The sequence below is a fragment of the Anser cygnoides genome, chromosome 6 (genome assembly GCF_040182565.1).
Source record: "Anser cygnoides isolate HZ-2024a breed goose chromosome 6, Taihu_goose_T2T_genome, whole genome shotgun sequence".
Classification (NCBI taxonomy): Eukaryota; Metazoa; Chordata; class Aves; order Anseriformes; family Anatidae; genus Anser; species Anser cygnoides.
In genome coordinates this window covers 8,350,312-8,374,643 of record NC_089878.1, presented here as the reverse complement: position 1 = coordinate 8,374,643, position 24,332 = coordinate 8,350,312, and the positions used below count along the sequence as shown (strand labels likewise).

The 24,332-nt window shown below is 49.3% G+C and overlaps 1 protein-coding gene across 32 annotated transcripts in view; it reads right to left on the bottom strand.

Moving 5' to 3' along the window:
• The window catches only part of MAP2 (microtubule associated protein 2), a 197,945-nt gene that overhangs the window by 96,663 nt on the left and 76,950 nt on the right, over positions 1-24,332 (bottom strand). For 25 of the 32 annotated variants that reach the window (XM_048058262.2, XM_048058268.2, XM_048058263.2 and 22 more), the window contains exon 3: positions 19,483-19,548. The exons of 1 other annotated variant lie outside the window; for it this stretch is intronic. The gene's annotated coding sequence lies outside the window, so the exon portion shown is untranslated. Of the gene's footprint in view, positions 1-16,559; positions 16,716-19,482; positions 19,549-19,908; positions 20,144-20,203; positions 20,351-24,332 lie in introns of those variants that run through there. 6 more of the 32 variants (XM_066999277.1, XM_066999290.1, XM_066999282.1 and 3 more) reach the window with 3 other exon arrangements.

Genomic DNA, 24,332 nt, shown 5'->3' with positions numbered 1-24,332 from the left:
CGTGAGTGCTGATAAAAGCAGGCTGTCTCTCCCAGCCCAGGGCCTGCGCTGGCTCTGCACCGCTGAAACAACCGCACCTGCACCAAAACTCTTCTGCACACGCAGCTGGGTCCTGCTCTGCAGGAAAACTAGCGACCTGCTGCTGACTTCAATAAATGAATAATGCTCCTCACCAGAGAGAAAGTGATGCCAGGACCACCAGGAAGAGATGCTCCCACCGTGAAACAGAGCTCACAGCAGCCACACGTTTGGCCTGGAACCACTGTGCTGACACGCGTGGGGGCACCAGCACATCCGTACCCTGCTTCTCTGCCTCCTCCTGTTCTCCCTCATTCCCCTGCCTGCCCGTGACTGCCGTCCTCCTTGCTAAACTCCGAAGAGCAGCAAAGAGAAACATTATTTGCCCAGCACAAGGCATGTGGAAAGAAATGCCAGTCTGTGGAGGATTCAGTGACGCTTAAAGGAGGTTTTAAGTGCCACAATCACATTGTCCCCAGAGAGTTAAGACAGTAGGAAATCTCGGTGCCCACCAACACCCCCTGCCCTGCTCACCCACCCCCCCAAGCCTCCTGCCAAGGACCCAAGGCCCCGGCAGCGACGCTGCCATCTCCGCGACACGCGGCACAAAGGGCCAGCCTCGCAGCTGGGAGCAGCGATTGCGCTTCCCAGCTGTGTTTAAGGTTCGTGGGCACTCGGGAGTGCATCCTGTCATTAATCCACTCCGCCTGTCTGCCGGGGCTCGTCAGAGATCCTGCTTCGTTTCTTCGTTTCCAGGGCTTTCTGTTCAGGACGTGGGCAGCAGGGGCAGAACGAAACAACGTGCCCATAAATAAAGCTAACGACAAGCTTGCTGCTACCCACTTGACCATGACCAAAACATGTTGGTTTTTTAAAATTTGACGATTCTCTCAATTCTAAAGAAACACTTACCACGTGCTGGTAAGCAGGCTGACCTTGCAGCATCTTCAGTGCACGCTGCGGGGACCTCTCGGCTCCTGCAGCAGCTGGAGCCCAGCTTGGGTGCACACCCCGCACCCCGAGCCCGTGAGCCTTGCAGGAACACAAGGCTTTTAGCTGAGGACTCTCTCATGTCATGTATATATCCCAGCCAGTTGTTTATTTGAAAATTCTCTGGTTCCTGTGAAACCAAATGTTCTGTATTTAACAGTTTAAGCTATAAGTCATAAAAGCCAAATTCAGCAGGCTATATGTTAGTAGGAAATAGGGATCCAGATGGCTAGCTGAGGTCAAGCTGAGGCCAGCCTTCCCATAAAGGATACACACTTGTGTGTCCTTATTAAAGTTAAGGGATTTAGTAAAAACGTGAATGTTTTTCTTCTGAGCACTCATTTCAGACAATTTTGTTGACTTTACTGAGAAAACTACATCTTTCGCAGTGTTTAAAATGACCAGAAGCTGCCAGAAGCAGGAGACCACTATCTTGTGGTTTCACAAGGAATTGGTGCACAGCTTTCTCACTTCATTAAAATATGAAGCTAACGAGTAACTACCTCTGTTACAAGCCAGAAGCCGTGTTGAGGTTCTGCAGTCTTGGGAAAACTTCCTGTGGCTTCCTTTCCACCAGCAAGCAGCACCACCTCCTCTTTGACAGCCGTCTGCTCAGCTGGGATGAGACCCCTGTTCCTCCGCTCTATTTTCTATCACCCCATCTGATAATTCCCTTTATTCAGGGAATTATGAGGCAGTGCTGAGATGAGAAACCATGGCACGACACAGCAGAAAGCATTAGTTGCCCCATTTCCTCCCTCAAAAAGACCTGTGTGGTGCTTCTGAAAACACTTAGTGAGTGGCGAGCCAACAAGAAAAACAGGGTAAATACAGATTTCGAACCTCTCGAAACCAAATCCCTGTAAAGAAAGTTATTATTCTCTCAGCGCCACATGCTTCTGATTGTATTGAAATGCATTCAAATAACAGTGCTTTTTCCTAAGCTGACCAAATCTCAGGAAATGATCTGGGGCTGAAAGCTGCACTTCACTTGCCCGGGACTACGTAAGTACTGGGCTGCACCGGTGGCTCGCAGCGCCACGCTTTTTCCAACAAAAGGCAACGCTGATTTCAACACTCTTATCAAGACAGAACGAGCCAAAAATAGTGCTTCGACCTTAAGATGATGGACTTCGTGGGTCACAGCAAAGCCATTACCACCAAATACTTGTTTGAGCAACTTCAAAACCAAGTTTTTTCGTACTTTATCTAGCAAGCCTCTTTTTTTTTTTTTTTTTGAACCCCCACATAAGTCTTGGGGAAAATTCAAAATAGAAACTCATTGCTCAGAAGTGCATAATAGCTTCCTTAAAACACCGTTCTGTTCTATAAATACCTGCAATGAGACTAAAGAAAATAACTGAATACCCAAGTATTACCGATCCATTTGACCCCAAGGGCTGCAGCCTCCTGTAGCAGGGTATTTCAGGTACTTCAGCACGATTTAAACCTGATGCCAAGTGAGTCATGTGTAGTATGGAAAGTCCTAAAGGAAAGGCGGTTATCCAGAGAGCAGCAGTTCTGCCCACTCACCAGATACTTTTTTTTTTTTTTTTTTAATTCCTGATCCACTTTCAATTCACACATTTGGAAATGGATTCACAGACGATGTTATGAAGCAATAGAAAGCACGTTTTTGGTTTAAAAACATTTGCGTATAGCAGCAAAAAAAAAAAACACAACAGAGCAAGGAGAACCTCCATTTCTGCGCTGACACAGATGTTTTGCTAACAAAATTTATACTTTCTATTTTGAGGATATAATTTAAAAAAACCAACCCTTATAGCTCAAAACCTATTTCCATAAAGGTAGAGAGATACTGGATCTCCTTAAAAGAAGGGGACGAACCACTCTGCTTAGGGATACAGCATGATGCCATGGGTAAAAGCCTGATTTTGTCCTCATTTTCTGCTCATCCCATCACATACAAGAGGACGGGGCAACACTTGCAGTCCTTGGCCCAAAGTTTGGGGGCTGCTCCTGGCTGAGCATCCATCAGGCAGCGAGCTCTGCTGGGAACAAACCTCTGAGCTAGCAGAGCACAAGCCAAGTGAGCGATGCATCAAAATCCTCCTCGGCTGGGAGGAGCTGCCAGTGGCCGTGGTGCTGTGCAATAGGCGTAGGTGCTGAGCGCATCCATAACACACGAGGGTTTTGGCTGAGTGGGACCTGTCACTGTAGGCACTGAGAAGAGGCGCTGGTCCTTGAAGAGTTTATAACCCAATACACAGACAGAACACAGAAAAAGAAAACGTGGTTATTGCCATGTACTTGTATTTATGACGCAGAGGCTCTCTGTAATAAAAAAAATGTAATTCAGCATCAGCATGGGCTATGTTCCTAGGAAGTAATACCACAGCAACGTTATCTGCCTCTGGTCTTCCATAACCTGCCTCCTATTCCCCAGCTGTCGTGCTATCTCCTCTTCCCTGCCTCTCATTTCTTAAGGCTATCTGTGGATTCAATTTCAAGGAAAATAGTTCTAAAAAAAAATAAAAATGCACTGCATTGTGCCCTTTTTTATTTTTAAAAGACTGTGAATTGATGCCAAGGAAGATGAAATGCCTTCCCTGAAATCACAGCCGGGCTCTACAGCCCAGCAGGGCAGTGCGGGCAGCTTCTGACTTCCCGTCTGAGCTCTGAGGACAGCATCCCCACCCCTGCTCAGCCAAGGGCTGCAGCCTCTGCCTGCAGTAAACACATCATATGGGCATAGGCTGAAGTTTATCTTAAGCTCCTTTAAAAGCACTGCTCATCATTCAAAGGAAAACGTGTGACCTTTTGTGGCATCTCTCTGGAAGGAGCTTTCACGGCTGTTGGAGATGATTAGGAGACACGGTGTTTTGCATGCAAATGAAGAAATCCCACTGCTGCTTATTCTCTGGCATTAAGAAGCAGATTTCTCTGGGTTTTGTGTGAGTTGGGGAAATGCACCAAAGCAGGACCTGAGCAATGGAGCGGCAGGGAGCTGTCTGGCCCCTCCTTCCTCTTGTGGGGAAGCCCCGCTCTTCTCCTCTCAGGTGCATGAGGGCACCCTCTGGCTGCAGAGCGGTCAGAAAAAGGTGCCCCCAGCCAAAACGGAGGCAAGGAAGGAGTTCAAGTTCACCTATTGCTGCTGGGCAGCCGAAAGAGGGGTATTCCCAGCTGGCCTGACCCAATAAGTTGTGCCACTGACCTAAGTGGAACAGCTCCAGACCGTATGGCCGAGCAGCTAGTTCAGGCAGACCTCAAAGCCTGATGCTAGTACAACCTCCGGTCATGGCAGCTGAACCCCCAGCGCTCCTGGGAGCCAGGGGGCATCCGTCCTGAGCCCCCGAGAGGTTATTCGGATGGGATCTGCCTTTATGAAGCTCCCCGTTCCTTCAAGGCCCCCGCGTCCACATGGTTGGTGCCAATGTTCTGGTGGCCTCTTGTTGCTGAGCTGGCCAGGTTCCCAGAAAACATATGCCATGTGAAGTAGCTCACCCCAAATTACTCCAAAACAATTAAAACAGTTTTCAGAATGAATTGCCTCTTGGCCGAGCACGCTTTGCGCAAGCCGTGTTTTGCTCTCCTTACTGACAGCTGTGGGCTTTGTGCCCCTGCTCTGCCTCTGTCAGGGCAGAGGCAAAGGCATCAGCCCTAAATTACCTGAGGGAAACTACAGCCTTCCGTCCCATGGCCCAAGAGAAAGTAAGCCAACACCAGGCTTCACCCAGAAGTAAATACGGAGCCCACTTGTCTGGGAAACAGAAAACGAATCTCCTGTAACTCCGTACATGGGCTCGGTGCCACAAGGCTGAAGATAAATAATCGATGCCGTAACTGGGTGGCATCCTCCTGCCGCACAGCTCTGCTTGACAACTACATGGCAAGGTGAGACCAGCCCTTACGCAGCAGGAATTACTGGATACAACCTTAATTTTGCTGTATCCCTGCATCGCAGGGGCTCGCTCTGTGAATGAGCCAGGGTATTTTTAATTTGTATGTAGGTAAGCGGGGGCATACTTCATCCACAGTGCCACGAGTGACAACGGGGGGAGAGGATTTCGTCCATCGGCGCAAACAGCACTCCAGGGAAACCGAACCAAAGAGATGCTGACGTAAAGACTGAGCACACACCTGGTGTAAAGGTAACTGCTTAAAGCAAGAAAATATTACTACTAAATTCAAAGTGATTCTTTGTATGTGTGTGTACTTGTGATAGATTTGCTCCAGCCATCTTCAGCTGTTGATTAACAGTCGATGAACGAATACTACTGCATGTGGCTCTTCCCATGCCAAGAGACCAATGGGTGCTCAAGAGGCTGTAAGAGAGGACATGGTCTTCTCGATAAACTGTGTTGTGAATTACTTACTTCTATCTTATTCCTAAGAAAAATTAGGTAGCGGTTAAATTAGGTAATGTTTAAAATTATCCACCCTAATCTTGCTGCCCACAGAAAAGGTCTTGCAGAAGCTCTTTTATCATCTGGACTGAGAAGGGAATCCAGTCCCAGCCCCAGGACAGCCCTGCTGAGCACCACGTGTTCATTACCTTTTTACCCATCCAAGCCCATCCCAAAGGAAAGAGTTTATTGATTATAACTGTGCCAAAAAACCTCACCCACTGAAAGTTGTTTTACTGCTGATTATTAACAGAAACAACCAACAGAAAATAATTTTTCTTGCATCCAACTTCCACCACGCTCCACCAGCTGCAAAGGTGCCTAGATGGGGACCAATCGTTTCTTACGTGATCTGAAATCCTGAAATGTGTACAAGGAAGCTAAAAGCCATCTCCCAAGTCTGCTCCGTGTTCACATTGTTAATGAGCCCCATTCTGTATGAAACACACATCCTCGGTGGGTTTATGGAGAACATATGTAGGGACTTCTGCCACTGGGATTTCCGTAGACAGAAAGAGTAAATAACATGCAGTAAAGAACTACGCTGTAGGAAACACTGCCCTAATTTTGATGGCATATGCTTTAATGTGCTGTTTGCAACCAGTCAATAAAACCACACAAATCTGTTTGAATATGGAAATGAAAGCATTTCAACGTGAGTTTAATTTTTAAGGTTGTGCCCACACAGCCGCGCGTGCTGTTATTAAACCACCCTGAAGAAATCGAACTCTGACAGCCTTTTCGATATTTGTCCCACACCGTCCTCACCTTTAAATGTTCAGCTAAGTCCATCACAATGACTGCCTGTTACAGTCACCACAAATACTGAACGTTACATATAAATTAAAGCCATGTAGATGGGAATTAAAACATCTCCACTGGTATAAACACAGCATATATCTGAACGCCTCCACATTCATACCACAACTACACCTTGACCGACAACGTATGGGATGTCATTACACCAACTTACTAAAGATCAACCAAGAAACAGACACCATCAGCAAAACCGGGACATGGCTTAGGGCTTTTCAGGTTTAAGGGCTGCATTAGAAGTGTATTGCTAGCAGCCATAAGCATCGTAGAAGAAAGGGCAATGTGGGAACCAAAGCAAGCCAAAGCTCTAGCAGCTCAACATGAGTGAATAACTACAAGGTGAATGTCAGTAGTTAATATTTAACAATAATTTGTCCCATTCTGCCAAATTCATTAATGTCACTTTTCAGCATAACGATAGCCTCTGGCAAGAGGCTCCGCAGTGACAATTTCAATTAAGTTTCCCCATCTTTATCTCACAGGTCACCTGCTAAAAACCGCATGTTTACAACTTTTTTCAGAACCAGACTGACTGCAGCGGAGGTGAAGCGCTAACCTGAGCCAGGCAGGTCACACCGTTGTAGCTCCACCTGGCGTAAGTGGCTCTGCACGGTGTGCAAGCTGCCGTGCCCTGCACCTTGCTCCCTGGCGTGCAGGTGGGGTGCCTTACCTTCCCTTAGCAGTGAAAGGGGGCTCGAGGAGGTGAGAAATCCCTCACAAGGCGATGCCAGGCACAAGGATGGCTGCCACTGGAAGAGACTCGTGCACAGAGGCTATTGTAGGGGCCGAGCATTTGTCCCTGAGTACGTCAGCCCCAGCCCCTGCCCCTCTCCTCAGCAGTGAGAGCTCTCCCTGCACATCTCTCTGAGAGCACTCTTTGCAGAGTGCTTTTACCAAACGAGGCACCACGCGACATCAGGACCTTTAAGCACCTAAGAGACAGACTGAAAAGAAGAGGAGGGACATGGTCCTGAATGAAGCTAACTTCAGAGTTTAAGACCATAATAAAGAAAAGAAAACGCACATTTGTCCATAACCACTTAGGGAAAGCCACTCACAGCATTACAGCAAACATCCCAGCATAGTCACACTGGGGTCATGCTTCTGGACAGGAATGTCGAGGCTTCGGGATTTTTAGGTACGTGCACACACACGCCTAAAATCCCCCAAACCCTCTCCTTTAGCTTTGCCCCTGAATTGCCACAAGCAGCAGGTGCCACACTACAGGCCGCAGTGCTTTGCTTGCTCCACAAAGCACCATCTCCCAGCTCTTTGTGTTTGCCCACCGACAGCACATTCGCACAGCCCTGCCTGCAACCTGCCTGTCCCCCAGGAGGGCTGCGACCCTTCTGTGAGATCCAGGTCCCATCTCAGCAAGGGACTGACCTGGTCACCCTAGCTTCAAGCCGATATAGGGCACGCACGGGCTTTAGATAACTATATAAATACATGTGTCTTCAGTATCTACCTCACAGCATCCAGATATGGGAAGGTTTTTCATTTTTTCACATTTTTTAGGCAAGAAACCAAGTAATGCAGTCAGCTGCGAGGCCGGGAATTAAATGACTTGTCCGAAGTTGCAGAGCAATCAATAATAGATCTGGGAGAGAACTGCCTTCATGCAAGCAATTTTCTGCAAGAGCATCCCAGAACACTCTTTCCATGAAGCACTGCAGAGCTGCCCCATCACGTGAGCTGCTTAAACTTCATGAATTGCTCCTTCATCCCCATCCTCCTCTTTCTCCCCTCACAGACACTGCAGCTGATACCAAGGAAGCAGGATGAAAACCAGGGCTTGCGAAGAATCACCAGACACCTGATTGAAGCCTAAAAAGACAAAACCAGACCTGAAACCCCAGAAGAGGGAACAACCAGAAAGGCAGGACAACCCAGACGAGTCAGCAAACACACAACTGCTGCTGGACAAACCGCAGCCAGGGCAACGCAGCGCAGGCACAGCAAAACCCCAAGTGCCCATTTCCACAGGCATCCAGAATCTTTTATACCCGAATATGTTTTCTTTAATCCATTTTTTGCCATCTAAACGTACTGATACATTTTGTTGCTTTGAACTTAAAAATCACAACCAGGGAAGAGTGCTTCGTAACTAAGAATACATTTTCATACGTGCAGTCGTGTTGTGTCTGAGTGTCCCCACACCAGCTTCACAACTCTCAAACTGTTTTATTCAGTGTGCCTAGCCAGCTACAATTCCTCACATTTGCTTTCACAACAGCCTATCTGCTTCCTAGTTGCTTCGTACTTTTGCTTAAGTGAGCCTGCAGCTGTCACGCAGTCCTTTCGCCTCCCGTCCTGAACGCCGACGATGCAGGGGGGTGCTTGGTGCAGGGGGAATAAAGGTGCTTGTTCTTGTGTCTGACAACACCAAAGCCACACTAAAAGCTGGGCTTAACAAGAATCCAAAACAGAAGATAATCTTTTCCTTCTGGGGGGGCTCCGAACTCGTGCTGGCTGACCTCTCTGGGGACCACAACCACCCGCAGAAGCCTCCCAGAACACCCCTGCTTCCCTGCACCCCCTGAAGTGGTCATGGCTTGGGCAGCTTGTCAACGGGAAGAACTTCACTTGGGTGCTTCAGTGTCCGCAGCCCTGTAAAGGAGCCTCCGTTACCGCTGCTAAGAACATCTGGCTAAAACACATCACAGAAACATCGGCTGCAGCCCGCCTGCTCCCGCACGCGTGTGCTGCTGCAGACCTTGGGCAGCTGCTGCACGTAACCAGCGCTGGACCCGGCCCAGACGCACGAAGAACCTCAGCATGCTCACTGCTGCCAGGCTTATGAATCACTACCATCTCTCGACAGCAGGTGAGCAGACTGACTTTGATGCCAACAGGCACAAAGACCAGTCTCGGCACTATGCTGCACACTTACCCTTGCGCTTTTAGTGCTGTTAGCCCCCTTCGAGCTCCTTCAACCCTCTCAACTCCTGCTTGCAAAATTTGCAACATGTTCCCTGGAGCATCTTCCACGTCCAGCCCTTGCCTTCTCAAAACCTTGATTTCCCTGCTATTGTATTAAATCATAACATGTATTTCAGCTTTTTTACCTAATGCTACGGCTATTGCTTATATAGCTCCTGCTTCCTGTTCAGAGCACAGCACCCCATTAAAGAGCACTGATTAACCAGGAGGGCAAATGCTGCAGTAAGGTCCCTGCTATCAACCCCATTTCTTGCGCAGTAAGTCACTCATGCCAAAAACATGGGGGCGAAAGGCAGATTTACCAGCATTACAGAGGGACATGATTTTCTGTGAAGAAAAGCAGCGGCTCCTTTATCCAGCAATGAATGCAGACTGGCCAGTGGTTTAGAGAGCTCGTAAGACTCGGGTAAAGATAACAACAAAACCAAGTCACGCTGCATGAAGAGGACAGATGGCAGCCACACAATAGCCATCGAGTCCATTTAAACAGCCAAGAGCTCTCTCTCCCCACGCCCAGCCCAGCTCTAGCCGTGCCATTCAAAGCGCAGCTCTCGGTGCGTGGAGCCCTCTAACCTGGAGCAGGTGCAGGGGGCACGGTTTTTCCTCCCACACCATCATTTACAAATTCACCCATTCTCCCCGACAAGTACGAAAGAAGCAAAGCTGGGACAGATGCTCCTGCCCGGCAGTGATAAGCTGTGCCTCTGACTCGCAAGCACAAGTGCAGGAGCCTGGGACAAAGCAGCACAGCTCCGGGGAAGGCATGGGAGTGCTGCAGAAGAAAGGCAGTGCACAGCCTCTGTGCCAGGAGAGAACCGGCAGCAGGCATGGGGAAAGGGGACCAAGAAAGAACTGCTGGCAGCTGGGTGCTTGCAGGGGGCAGGCTGCAGTGAGTTTTGAATATGGATCAGCGAAAGACAACTCCGCTAAGCAGCCCAGGGCTTCAGATCCAACGCCAGTTCCTGCTGCAGGCAGCAGCGCCCCGAAACCAAAGCGCTGCCGAGCCAAGTCAGCAGCCAGAGATGAGCGGAAAAGCCAGAGGGGAGGCAGCGGGGCGGTGGGACAGAGCATCCCAGCGAGCCTCTCGGAGTCTGACAGCACTTCCCTCACACAGAGGGCGAGGCAGGGGCTTTTGCTATTGTAGGGATTCCTCAAGCCCATGGGCTTAGGCAGAGGGCTGCCAGGGTGCCTCGCAGGGGCTGACCGCTGCGGCCTCCACCTGAGCAGCGTGCTGCTTTGCTTCCTCACCTCCGGTGAGCGCTGCAAGGAGCTTTGGTGGGAAACAGAAATGCTCAGGGTTCAGTTCTTGTAAACACTCAGTTGTAAGTCCTCAAGTTAAGCTGTAAGCCGGAGCTGGGTGCAGGGCTCTGGGTGGGGTCTGATCAGAGCGGAGCAGAGGGGCACAGTGCCCTCCCTCCCCTGCTGCCCACACCGTGTCGGTGCAGCCCAGGACACGGCTGGCTTTCTGGGCTGCAAGCACACACTGCTGCCTTGTGTTTTGCTTCTCGTCAACCAACACCCCCAGGTCCTTAGCCTCAGGGCTGCTCTCAATCCATTCTCTGCCCAGCCTGTATTTGGGTTTGGGATTGCCCCAAAAAATACAGCCCAAAGACTGAGTTTGTAAAACAGTGAAATTTCAGGCAAGTGAAGAAAGGTACATTCCTTTTTTCCCTTAACATCACAGATTTAATACCTGCTTCTCTTTATTCTATATGATTACATATCCGTATGTACAGGCTAAATTCGTATTTGGTTTCTGAAGGAAGCTGATTTGCTCCAGGAATCAGTTTATCCACAGTACTTTATCCCAACAGCCCCTCATAAAACTGCTGCTAACTCCATTGCTCCTCCGCTGACAGCATGGAGAAGAGTTTGATTTGACATCTCCCCTGCCCACCTGGATACTGCCTGAAGGCATTTCATGGGGTAAACTGTTCTTACAAGGGCTAATATAATGTAAGAGAGAGCTTCAGTAAACGTATGCAAACACCCGAGAGATGCAAGTGAACACATGGACACAAATGCAATGATTTGACTGTACCCCTTTGCCCTAGGTCTCACTGTTTGTTTTATTATTTTTTTTTCATTTTCAATTAGAGGCTGGTATATTGCAAGGAAAAATTACAAATATTTTGCAAAGCTGAATCCATTGCCAAATACTTATGTTTGCGCAGATTAAACCTTGCTTAAAAGATGAAACCTGACTGAACCGCTGGTGCTCCTGCTCACGGGAGCAAGGACCACTTCATGTCGGCCCTGACTCCTCTAACCCACGGGCAAACGCTGCCCTTGAGGAACAGGGACAGCACTGTGCTGGTGCTGTGCTTGGCAAAACCCTGCCCTGCGCCTACCCACAGCATCCCAGCTGGCTGCAGACACCTCCCCCTGACTTCCTTCCCAGAAATAGTTTCAGCATCACCGTGGGCTGGTGCCGGCAGGCATGCCAGGTTGCAACGAACAGTCACATCCACACCAGATCTGGGTTGTCCCTATTATGTGCCCAAGGTCTCAAAATGCATCTTTTTGGCACAGTCCCTTTTCCCTGCTTGTCTTTCATCGCTGCCTGCCAAGGCATGGCACAACAGAGCTGGCTTGGGATGATGCTGCTGCCTCCTCCAAGGCCCTCGGACAGCAGCTGGTACGGGGAACCCGAGCACTGCTTTAAAGCAGGGCTGGCTGGGGAGAGACTCTGATGACTGTGGAATGATAGAGGAAAAGAAAACAATCCAAAAGCCCCACCAAGCTGGGTTTAAGCACTGGCAGATCTGTAAAATACAGCCAAGGTGAGACAGAGTTACAGGGCAAGAACACAAAACTCTTTCAGTGAGTTATTCTTGGTTTGCAAGACACATGGACGTGTTAACTCGTATCATGGAGCACAGTCTCCATCCCTCATGTTCCATAATTTATCACTGAAGTGCTCAAGCTTCCTCCTTGTGTGTAAGGCACACAACTGTATAAGGTTTTTGCAGATGATACAATTGTAAAACTACATTTAGTAGTTTTATACGTGAGTCTAGAATTTACCTTTCATAATTGCTTTCATGAGTATTCGCTGAAAGACGTTTTCACTAACGGACACCAAACAACAAACCTAAGAAATAAGCACATTCGTTAAAATACTCGAGGGCATTCCCTGTATTTTGCAGGAAACGTTGCTGCAGCAAGCAGCTCTGTCCATTTCTCACGGCTGCTGTTACAAACACTGCTCTTCTCCTTGTTAATTATGTAACGCCACCTCTAAAAATAATAGCGACAGTTCTTAGTTTAATGATTATTCATGTGCTTAGTTGCATTGCAGGAGTACTTCGTGGCAACTTCCCAAGGACTCAGTCCTCCTAGGCATCGCGCACACACCCAAGGAGGAGCCGAGCTCCTGCCCAGCGGGACATCAACGGCACCGCTGGGGACAGCGCGCCCATGGCACCAGGGCTGAGAGCCGGAACCTCTGGGGATCCCGGTGGGTTTGCCAAAAACTGAGGCCTCTTTGCTCTATGTGGAGGGCTATGGAGCAAGTAAAGATCACAAAGTTGTACACATCAGATTTCTGAGCATCCCAATTTGTTGCTCTAACTTCTATTTTAACATGACTATAGGAAAGAAAAAAAAAAATCCATCAGTGCAGTCTTGAGTCATTCTTTGGCATCTAATGTTCCTTTAGTCTTACCGTGTTGCTAAGCTCAAGATCACTCAACCACGGCCTTGTCCTTGTGGAGATGCAGAGCACAGGGTGCAGGAGTAGCGCGCTGACCCCACTACAGAGTGTCCTGAGCAAGGAGCCCACCATACAGCACTTTCACCTACATTGTGCTTACCTCCAAAATAAAGAACTGCGCTTCTGATTTCTTAAAGAATTTTAAAATTTCTTTAGAAACACACAAGAGCAACAGTCAGACCCCACAAGAAACGTATGGGGCTGGGCATGTGTTCTTGCTGGGCAGCAGATCCCAATCCTGGGCAAGCACCACCACAGCTGCCCAGGGTTACAGCCCGCTGCAGCACTGCGATGGGGCCCGGACACATGGGCTTGTTGGCACACCTCCAGCTGCAGCCGTGCCCTGATGTAACATCCAGTTATCAGCACAGCTATCAGCCATCTCGAGTCTTTATGAACTTGGTTTGCGCTGCATTAAGGCAATATGGAAGACCCTAAAGGCAAGCAAACAGCAGAGCCACTGCAGTGACGCTAAGAAACGCTGCGAAGGGTTTGGGATTGATGCGAGTAAATCCCCCCTTAAACAGATTTCAGGTCAGCTGCTGTGACGACAGACATCCCAAAGCAGGTAGGTCTGTCCTGAATTATTAAATGCCACTGGCTTTGTCCCTGCTCTGACCCCAGAGAGATCACTTGAGGTGGACTGTGACTGCGCACTGGGTTTTATATCCTGGCTTTCAGACGAAACGAAAGCAAGCTGGTGCTAGCAGCGGGGCTGCTCGCTGGGTGCTCAGGGCTGACAGCGAGGTGCTGCAGTGCCGGTTCCTGGACGTGACAGCAGGGTCTCCAGGCCTACAACATCCTAAGGCAGAATATGATCCACCTCCAAATCCTTGCAGCCCTGTGCTATCCAATTTCTCCTTGATGTCTGCCTCAAATATCTAAAAAAGAAATAAATAGCAGGGAAAAAACACGCTGGCAAGAGAGGATTCTAGCCACGCGGAACTCCAAATTAACTCCAATGCCATCTTCTCTTGGAAATGACCAACACAGAAACGATCAGACACTAGCATTCTTCCTGATGCTCACTGAGGATGCAAAGTACAGTTGCAGGAGAGCAGCAGGCATTGCCTGAGCGTTGCTGCCAGCAGTGTGCCGGGACCGGAGGCACTCTGCCCAACGCTGCTGCGAGGCCACACGGGGCAGGTGGCAGAGCTCCCTGCTGCAGGACAGAGCCAGGGGCCCTCCCGAGCACCAAAAGCAGACGCTGGTTTCGCACCATGTCCTCTCTGCTGTGCTGCATATGCGACGGACCGTGCTGTCCTGTCCACGAAGGTGTCGGTGATTTGTTGAGGAACATTTCACCGGGACGTGCTGCGGGTTTCTTCCGCAACCGCCTGTGGGCTCCAACCACAACCCAAACAATGGAATGGGGAAGGGGAAGACGTGCCACACACACGTCCCCAGGGCTGCCACACATACCTTGCTCTCCCCAGCCAGTCTCAGGTCTGAGGTTTCCACCACATGATGACGTTTGTCAGTCCTACACTCTATGATGCGGAGCAGCACAGTGCTCGGGTGCCCTCAGGCCCATGGCTGGATGTGACTGGGGAACAGCAGACACCGGCTCCCGAGGGGACTGGACGACAGCAGGAGTTTTGCCCTGACATTTACGTACACAGCCCTGCCACCTCTCCCCCACTGCTCGCCATCCCTATCTCTAGCACTCCCGAACCTCTCCCCCTTGATGATGAAAAGGCTAAAGAAAGACACTTTCTTCAGTGTGACTCATCTTCTTTTAGCCAATTAAGGAATGCATTTGCATTTTTAAGAACATTTACACACGCAAAGTAAGAAAAGGAAAAAGTGAATCCAGTTTACTAACCACACACACTGAAAAATCACCTTATCGCAAGAACCAGGATGACTCAGAAAACAAATGTAAATAGCTTCTGTGATTTAGCACTGACTGACACCCAATGTATTAAAATAAATTGCCCATGATTTCTCGCAAGCTCCATGCTAATGCACTCCAAAAAATGTCAGTGAAAATGCAGCAGTGCCTAACTATCTAGAGGCTTCAGTCGGTGGCAAATAATATAGTGAACTGTCCTCTGACCAGACCAGGGAAAGGAAGTCAATCTCTGGCCTTTGGGGGAATGTTCCAGGCTTGCAAAGTGTGAGTCAGCAGCATTGCTGTTATGTAGGGTTTGTTTTTTTTTTTTTTTTCTACCATGCTGCCAGCAACACAGCCCCTCCTGGCTTCTCCAGCTCCAGCCTGCTGGCTTATTCTCCATCACAGAATAGACACCTTTTGTATCAAGTGGGACAGGTGAATTGATTGATCATCTCCACCATCATCACGCTAAAAGCCACCACAGATCTGTACGACCACAACAATTTTATACAGCAAAGAGCTCTACAGGAAGGAAGAGTTAAGCTGATGGGTGAAGGTGGGGGGAATCAAGTATTTTACTAAATGATTCTAACCTTTTTACTGTTCCTGCTATGACATCAATACCAAAACCACCTTCACTACTGCAAACAAGACAGAAGCCACCATTCTAAGTCCCACACCCACAATTTGCACATACATAGCTTCCCCTAGCTAAAGATCTTAATTATTTTGAAAAGTTGATGAATATACCCCTATTGAGGAATGCACTGGTATTTTGCTTTATATATACAAATAAAATAACCAAGAGCTGAGGACACAAGCTTCCGAAACGAGCCTGGCAGCCTGTAGCCCTTCACACAAACTTGCAGGCCTGCACCTAATCAGTTCTTCCTCCAACCAGGGCCACGTGAGCTGAGCTCCTGGACAGTTCCTCCTCTGCTGGATTTCTGTGCTTTGACAATTTTCTTGACAGGTTACACAGGGTATCCTTCCTACAGTTACTAACCCAAACTTCTGCCATTGTGAATGTCTGAGTGTCCTTAATTCTTAAGATTTAACCACAGACAGAGAGCAAAGGACATGAAATGTCCTAGAAGTGAAAAACAAAGCTGAAACAAGTCCTCCCCTCCCTCACATGGAGAAAACACCAACACAAGCTCACCACTTACCTGCTGCCTCTCCTCTTCCATCCAGGCAGTACATGCACATGCCAGCCAGCAGCCCAAAGCAGCTTTAGCATACACTGTGCCCTGCCCAGAGGGCAGCAAGGGGCCACAGAAATACTGGGATACTCTGGTGCAAACGTAATGGAAGATACAGTGGGAGGAGAGGTACGAAAGATAAAACCCATATGAAAGCAAATTCCATTAGGGCCATGAACTATTAGCTCCAGCTAACCCACAGAAACAAGTTTTCTGGGGATTTCCTTCTTCCCAGCTAATAAATTGAGCCCATTGGCTAACTTCAGCCTGTTTTGGTGCAGAATCACAAACAACTACGTTCCTTCAAGTCACATGAAAGCAGACATCCAAGTGGATGACACATACGCTACAAGGGACCCCACTTCGGTGCCCCAAATGAAAGGAAAGCCATGACATAGGACCCTTATCTGCCAGCGAAAAAATACCTAGGAGACAGCCTTTCTAATCAGTAAAATAGCAAGGAAATCTTCACCGAGAACTCATCATCAAGCACAAGACATAAATCAACAGGAAGGTCAGCACCAAAAAACAAAACCAACCAAAAACTGCTTGGTTCATGTATTCATGAGAAAAGACTGCATTAACACTGGTGGTCTAACCCCAACCCCAGTGAGAAAACTGGGGACATGAAGCCCCTGCGTGGAACACCGTACAGCCAAACTCCTCCTTACCTCCATCGCACGTGCTGAGGAAGGGTTGCCTAGAGAGCGGGGTTAAAACTGGATGCCGATCCCGGGACGCGGGCAAACATGGGGCCCAGGCTCGCTCCTGGTGCCGCTGCCTGCCCGAGAGCCGCGGGGACGAAGTAACAGCGTGTCGCTTCTGAGCGCCTCTGGCGCATTTGGTCACCGTGTCGTTTGTTTCAGCGAAGGAGAGCGCCAAGCATCACGTCATTCTGGGTGCCTGCCCTGAGCCACAGAGTGTAACCCAACACACCTCAGCGCTACCGCAAGCTCTGGCTTCTGCTGCCTTTCTGTATCAGCTAATAAAAGGTTTTCCTTGTGACAGTCCAAGACATCTTTTTCTACCCCTATGGCCATTGAGTTTTTAAACCCTGTCAATCTACAATTAATTCTGTTCTTGCAAAATAAGCGCCCCTTACCTCTACTTCAAGAAAACAGTGATATTTTAAATTATTTCAAATTTTGCCAGCACAGCATCTCATTTTCCTCTCTGCAGCCAGAGGGAATGATTTGTAATGTGCATCTCAAAAGCTCAGATCAAGGGAGGAGGTTAAAATGACTGATAAAACAGAGGTGCAAGAAACGTATTTCTTTTGCTTATTTAAAATAAAATAAAAAGCCATCTCCACACCAACTCTGATTCATTACCATATAGCTGACACCCTTTGTTTTTTGTTGTTTTTTGGAGACCGCAGAGGTCTGATAAGACGCTGCGTACAAGAGATAAGAAACATTTCCAGAGGAGACGAAAACCATTCACCCAAAGGGATCGCATTGTCAACAATTTTGACTCGTTTTCCACTGATACTGTAAAAACTAGGCGGTTCTGCTTGTCTGCTAACAAAGCCATCACTTCTGTTTGTCAGAGATCCTTCCTCTTCCCTTCTCCAGTGCTGCAGCAAAACCTTGGATTTTGACATCAAGCCCAGCAAGCAGCATTAGTCCTTGAGACAGAGTTTGCAAAACATTAATGAAATCAGAATGAGACTGCAGTTTGGCTGGCTGCCCTTCTATAATGGAAGTGAAATTAAAAGTACGGGGAAGAGAAGGGACCTGCTCTTCGCTAAAAAGACATCACTGAATACATTTTTCAAGAATTAAAGCATTTTATCCACTATTTACTTCAGGTTTTTCTATTTCAATGAGTCCAGTGATAATTGATACCAGGAGGAATACCAGTACGAAAAGCAACTAAGGAAAACTAACTAGTAAAGCACTCTTTTGAAGAATTTTATTTAGCCAGGAAAGCCTATTAGGCAAGAAGGCTTCTGCCAAAGACAGAAAGAATGCAAAGGCCAAGAAAACAGAAAGACATGTAGAAGAGAAAAACAAGGAATAGAATGGCACGTAAGATGACCACGAAGGAAAATGTCCTGAAAAATGCAGTAATGCTTTCCCCCCAGAAAGAACACAGCCTCAGCAACTTCACAGAATCACAGAATCGTCTAGGTTGGAAGAGACCTCCAAGATCACCCAGTCCAACCTCTGACCTAACATTATCAAGTTCTCCACTAAACCATATCACTAAGCTCTTACTGCAATGAAATTGATGATTGATAAAATTTTGGGGATCTGTTGCTGCTAGCAGTGGCCCTCAGCTTTGCCTGTGCTGAAGTTCTGGCTGGCAGTTGCTGCCCATTCTGGGACCCAGAGGGGGTACGTCATGAGAGCAGGCTTCCTCCCAGAGTTACCATTATTCCTGGGATACCCACACTAGAAATGTAACCGCCTTTCCTGCAAACTAAAGACACGTACAAATTTTGTTTCCTGCCCTACAAACACACTTACTGCCTTCAGGTCTAAATGCAGAGCTAAGAAGTACGATGAGCTGTATGACACCTGAGCAGAACAACGCACGGTAACGCCTGGTTTGGAAGGTACTGGGTGAGAACTAGCACCTGAAAAGTTAATACAAGATGAACATTGCTTTTCCTTCTCTCCATCAAGGTGAACGAAGAAGGTTTGCAGTCCTGCCTTGCTTGGTTGTTTTTTTTTAAATCCTTTCTTCTATAAAGGCACAGTCCCTGCTGCAACTCAATGAGATCAATATTCCTTAATCACTTGACACATCTGACAGTTCAACCCAAAGAAAATTGCTTCACGCGTTCTATTCTGCAGGGCTTTATCCCCCCATTTCCCTTCCAGCCTTAAAGGGTTAGAGCAACCAAAGCCAAAGGGCATTGGGGGAAGGAGAATAATAAATTTCTCCTGGGAACTACCAATGACAATGTCAAAAAAAAAAAGTCTGCTTGCTTTATTCTGGTAGATAGAAATGATTTCTGAAGTGCTGGTGATGCCTCCGGACGCCGTCAGATGGAAGCTCTCCCAGCCCCGCCCCGCCCTGCCAGGCTTCTGGGGCGCTGTGTATCAGTCCCTGAGCTGAGCACCGCACTTGCAGGCAGCAGTGAACGGGTTAAAAGAAGTTTCCCTCCTCCCTGGGAGCCAGACAGCATGAAGCCAGCCCTCTGCTTTCGGCTGCTCTGATGGATTGTACCTGCTTGGAACAGGGCAGGGGGTTTAACCCTGTTCATGCTAGCCTGCAAGGACCCCGGGGAAGCTGAAACCAATGTTAGCAAGCCCCCAGGTTGGGTAGGAAAGGCGAGGGCTCTGTACCCTGCCCGTTCCGACCCAAGGCAACCGGCGAGCATGCGGACTTCTGTTCACCCTCCGCTAGCTGCAGCTGGGAGGACTAATTACATAGCTGCAGCGTATGCATGCACATCGAAAATAACTTCAGACTGCCTGCCAAAGCAATCTGAAAATCTACGCGAAGCTGCAACACAGCACAGTTTGACCAAACGAAGAATAACTGTTGTTAAAAAAAACCCACACACACAAAAAAACAAACCACAAAGGAAACCCACGCCCTGCATCAGACTCAATCCCCCGTTCAGCTCCAGAGGTGCCCTACCTTTGCGATCTGTGAACGAGCCGATTCCAATCAGTGCGTCAGGTCCAAGGCTATATGCTGGAGAATCTGTTAAAATACACCAAAGGTGGGGGGAAAAAAAAAGTGAAAATGCTTAATTTTTGATGAAAAACAGTTTCCAGCTATAAGAAAAGAGTTTTTTTCACGATACAAAGATGCATACATATAATACCCAGTATACGTGCATGAAGGTGTGTGCTTATAATATATTACGTATGCATCAAATAAATGAATAAGCAAAACCACAGAGGTTTATTACCTATGCAGTTTAATTCATTCGGTGGGCACCATTACAAAATTTAATCTACAGCAGGCTAAATTCAAAAAGCTACAGCACAAAGGTATAACAACTCTTGCAAATCCTCAAAAAAGCAAACAAAGCTGACATTTTTAAAAGAAAATCATTACCGGCTCATAGGCTGCCATACCCCCAAAGCCTATCCTTAAATAACTGCTGCATAATCACTCTCCTGGCGTGCTGTTATCCATCGGCTCGCTGCCTATCTCCAGACAGACGCAGTCTGCAAGCCACCAGCTTGTATCTACCATGTGTACGTCAGGAAAAGGAAAACTGCAAATTAGAAGAAGTCCCCGCAGTGGTGAAAAGGAAAAGAGGGTGAGTGGGAGAGGAAGAGGGAGTTCACTGGCCACAGAAATTTCCAGAACGATGACAAACCAGCCGGCTCCGCCATCAGCCACTTACAATAGGATGCCGCACCTCGCGGCTGCCTAAGCGGTTTGTCAAGGGCTTGCCGGTCTCCAGCGCCTGACGGGCATTTTAATTGCCCCCGACCAAGCGTGTCCCCAGGAAGCGGCCCTCTGAGCCCGTGAATCTCATCAACCGGCTCCTTTTGTGCTGCTGCCAAGCACACGCGAGCACGCCCGGCGCGCAGGCAGCGGCGCGCGCGGTTTCCATTGCGCTGCCGATCCAAATCCTACACAGGTTTTACGGACGGTACGCGCCCAAAAGGAGGTCTGGAGGGATTTAGCGCTTTCTGCATTACGGATTAGGAGGGCGGCGCGCTCTCCCCCTTTAGTTTGCTACCCAGCACTCGTGTTCACGTGTCGCGGGCAGCTCCTTTACGCTGCTGTCGGAGCCTTGCATCTGCTTATTCACACCGATGGGAAATAAAAATGAGGAAAACCGAGAAGTGCTGCCGGGAGGAGCGGGGACCCCTCAGGACTGATGCTGCCCAGCCTTGCCTACATGCCTCACGGCTGTCCCAAAAGAGCCCCAGCCCTGGCAGGACGAGGAAGCCGGGAGCTGAGAAGCGGCCCCGTGCTCTGGGAGGGGGCACGGCACGGCTGGGGAGGGGCAGAGGAGGATGAAGGCATGAGGTGAAAGATGAATGCTTTTTGGCGGTTTTGAGTTTTGTGATTCTGGAATGAAATATCAGGGTAGGCACACAGAGGCTTGGAGCAACAGAGCAGCCACGAGAACCTCGTGAGGGAATCAGTTCCTCCTGCCTTCCCTCACAGCCACGAGAAGACGACATTTCACACACCCATCAAGCTCCACATCAGCAAGAAGTTCCACCTTCATCCCTGCAAACAGGTCCCAGTGCCTTAGCAGCACCCGCCCTGCCCGCTGCCTCCCACTCCCTAAATCACCCGAGCAGGAGGAAAGGAGGAAGGAAGCCCCCAAAGCCAGCCTGTACGGGCCAAGGATGATGGTGGAGCGGGTACCGCGTGGCAGCAAAAAGGCCTCCAGAAGGAAAGGAAGGAGAGAGTGAGAGCAGCACTAGCGCAGTTCTTGGACCTTCCCTCTGAGAAAGCCTCCTGTGACTCATCGGAAGGGGTGCCTGCTGCTGCCAAGCCTCCCACTGCAGAGCTCATCCTCTGCAGAAACCAAGGAAACTCTCCTCCTGCCCTCGCCCCCCTCAGCTCCACCAGCAGTTGGTAACAGCGGGTGCTTGCTCGCAGCTGTGCCGCCAGCCCCCCGCACCTCCACGGCTCCTCTCCTCCGGCCGCTCTTCCTCCAGCATGTCCAGGAAGTCCCGAAACACCACCACGGGGCTGGGAGGGTGCAGGGCTTACAACAGATCCCCAAAACCATCCTGAAATGGCTCTCAGATGTTCCTGGCATGGCTCACAAGGGGCTGACGCATATTGGCAGGCTGGGCCCTGCACCCCAGAGCCCACGGCTCTCCCACCAGCCCCCCAGACCGGCACCGCTCTGCCCGTGCTGGGGCTCAGGGGACACAGCCCTGCCTGGGACTTGGCCCCAGGACCTCCTGGCCCAGCCAGGAAGGCAGAGGCAGCCACAAAGCAAACTCAGCCCACAAAACTCTTGTACCCATCATGCTGAACCAGGAAACCTGTGAGCAAAAAAACCACGAACATTAGTATGTTGACACACCAAGGGATTGCAAGTGCTTCAATTATGAACCCGGGGCCACTCGGCATGCATTTTCTTCACCCTGCCACCTCTCAAAGAGTAACACAGACATTGCCACTCCCAGCAGAGGTGCTGGTGAGACCAACTGAAGCCTGGTCTAAACTCTGAAAGATCCTGCACGTTCAGGCGGGTTTTTCTCTTCAATGCTGACATTCGTGTGGGATTGATGTAGGACAGGGCACTCAGCTTCGTTACCATGCTGTGGGAGTGCTCAGAAAACCCACTGGCATCCTGGGTCACACTGTGCAAGGTGCTGGGAAAAGAGGAGACCATTTCTGTTACCACTTTTTACTTAAAAAAGCCAAAACACAGGGTGTGTGTGTGTAGTGGCAACATTCTCATTTTAAGGATGATGGAAAAAGAGCAATTACGGGGCTACAGCTTGCCCAAGGTCACACCGCCTCTGTGGCCAAGCTCAGCTGGCAGACCCTCTCCAGACATCCACCTCAGCCCTTTCCACCCAAGGCCCTGCCGAAATGGTGCAGCCAGCCTTGAACAAAGGACTCGGGGAGTGGCTCCTGCTTTTTTCCACCAGAGGTTGGGTGAACATTTTATGCAACGCCCGAAATAGCAGCTAATATGATCGGTGATGTAGATGAAGAGGAATAAGCCTGCTGAACAGAAATTGCACCACTCGGGTAAAAATAGCCCTGGAACAAGGCATTTTCTTTTTATCCTTCATTGTCTTAGCACTTACGACAGTCTTGGGGACGGCTTCCTGCTGGAGAGGAGGCAGGTGCTTTTCCACACTTATTGCCTCTTCTTCTGCGGCAGTGAGGAACGCCAGAGCACCCCGTTTCATCAGCAGTTTGAGGGAGAACCTTGCTTTTCTTCCCTTTCCTCCCTCGAGGAGGAAATAAGCAGAAGGGAGGACACCCATTCATGGTGGCAAGGCACACGCAGCATGGCACACCGGCTCCTTCACCGGGTCTCCACGGTGGGGATGCTGGGGCTGGAGCCAGTGCCTGCATCGCTATGGTTACTGCTAGGAGCGCTGCAGGCTGGGGAGGAGTTAGCTAAAGCTGCAGGCTGAGCTTGCAGCTCCTCTGGTTAGCAAGGTGCAGAGGATTTCCAGCAGGGTAGGAAGTTTCAGGACGCAGGGGGGGCTGGCTTTGGTTTTAGTCTCCTCATTAGGTTTTTTCCCCCCTCAAACAGCCAAGCTCCCCACCTGTGCAGCGCTGTTTTAAAACTGCCAGGCAGTATTTTCAGGCACGAGCTCCTTTGTGAAGCCAAGCTGACTCCTCAAGTAAATAATAGATTGGAGGAATACCTAGAAAGGGACCTCATTTCCATGTCGCTCCGTGCTAGCGTGTCACTGAGATCACGCTGAAAGATGGGGGCTGTCAAGTCCTTGCAGGCCTGCTTTTCAGAAGGTCCAGTGCTGCTCAGAACCCTTTGAAGCTGCCAGATAAACATGTCCCTGGATTTTCTTAGAAATTCCTTGGTTTCCAGCTAAGAGATTGACGACAGCAAAGGAGTAAGAAACCACAATTCGTGACAGCTGCTTGCTAGCCCCCAAACCTTGTACAAAGATGTGGTATAGTTGCTGCCAACTTGTGTATGGCCACCCCCTAACAAAGCAGCAGCTCTGCCTGGTACAGCATGGGGAGACAAAGTGCTCAGCGCTCAGCCTCTCTGCTCAGTCAGCCCGCTGCTCTTTGTAAGCTCATCTGATGCACCCTCGTAGCACAGCCCCGAAGGTCCCAAACACACTGGGCCCAGAAATTTCCCCACTACCCCTGGAAGATGATTTCAATTTCCAGTCAATTCCTGGCACCTGCACTATCAGAAATAGTCCGCTGCACCAGCACTGCTACACAAACCAATGCCACTGAAGCATGTCTCAGCTTTGAACAAAACCAGGTCCCCGAACTGTGCATGCACACGTGCACAGCCTCTCTGGCGGGCAGCAGTAGGGAACTGCTCTGTACGCGCTGCATTAGGAGCTTCAAACACAACAGGAGCCAACACCAAGCTCGATCACACAGTCCTGAGCTGCTGTAGGTAGATAACATCTTCAACAGAGTCGCTGCTGTTATAAACACGTAGGTGAAAGAGGTGAGTTTGTTCTTTTTCATATTTTTGCCTTTAATTCCATAACCCACCTGGGGATACGTGGCACAGCTCCACACTACCACAACGCAGGAGCTGCAGCGTTGCAGCCACAGCAAGACAGGAAGCGAGGGAAAGCAGATTTTCTCGGAAAAGTATTTGCTCTTATGAAAGCAGCGCTGGCGCACACTGCAGTCAAAACAGAAGTGATCATTAATCAACCCTCACAAACAGCACCGAGCTGAGTCAAGGCGAGGGTTGAGGGTGTCTGAAAAGGCAAAGGTGAACTGCCAGGGTTAAGAGCAATGCTGGTGGTGTTCCCTTCACTTCTATGAGCTAACCAAACTGCTTTTTGGAAGTCCAGTTCTCAAATCCCCGCCCC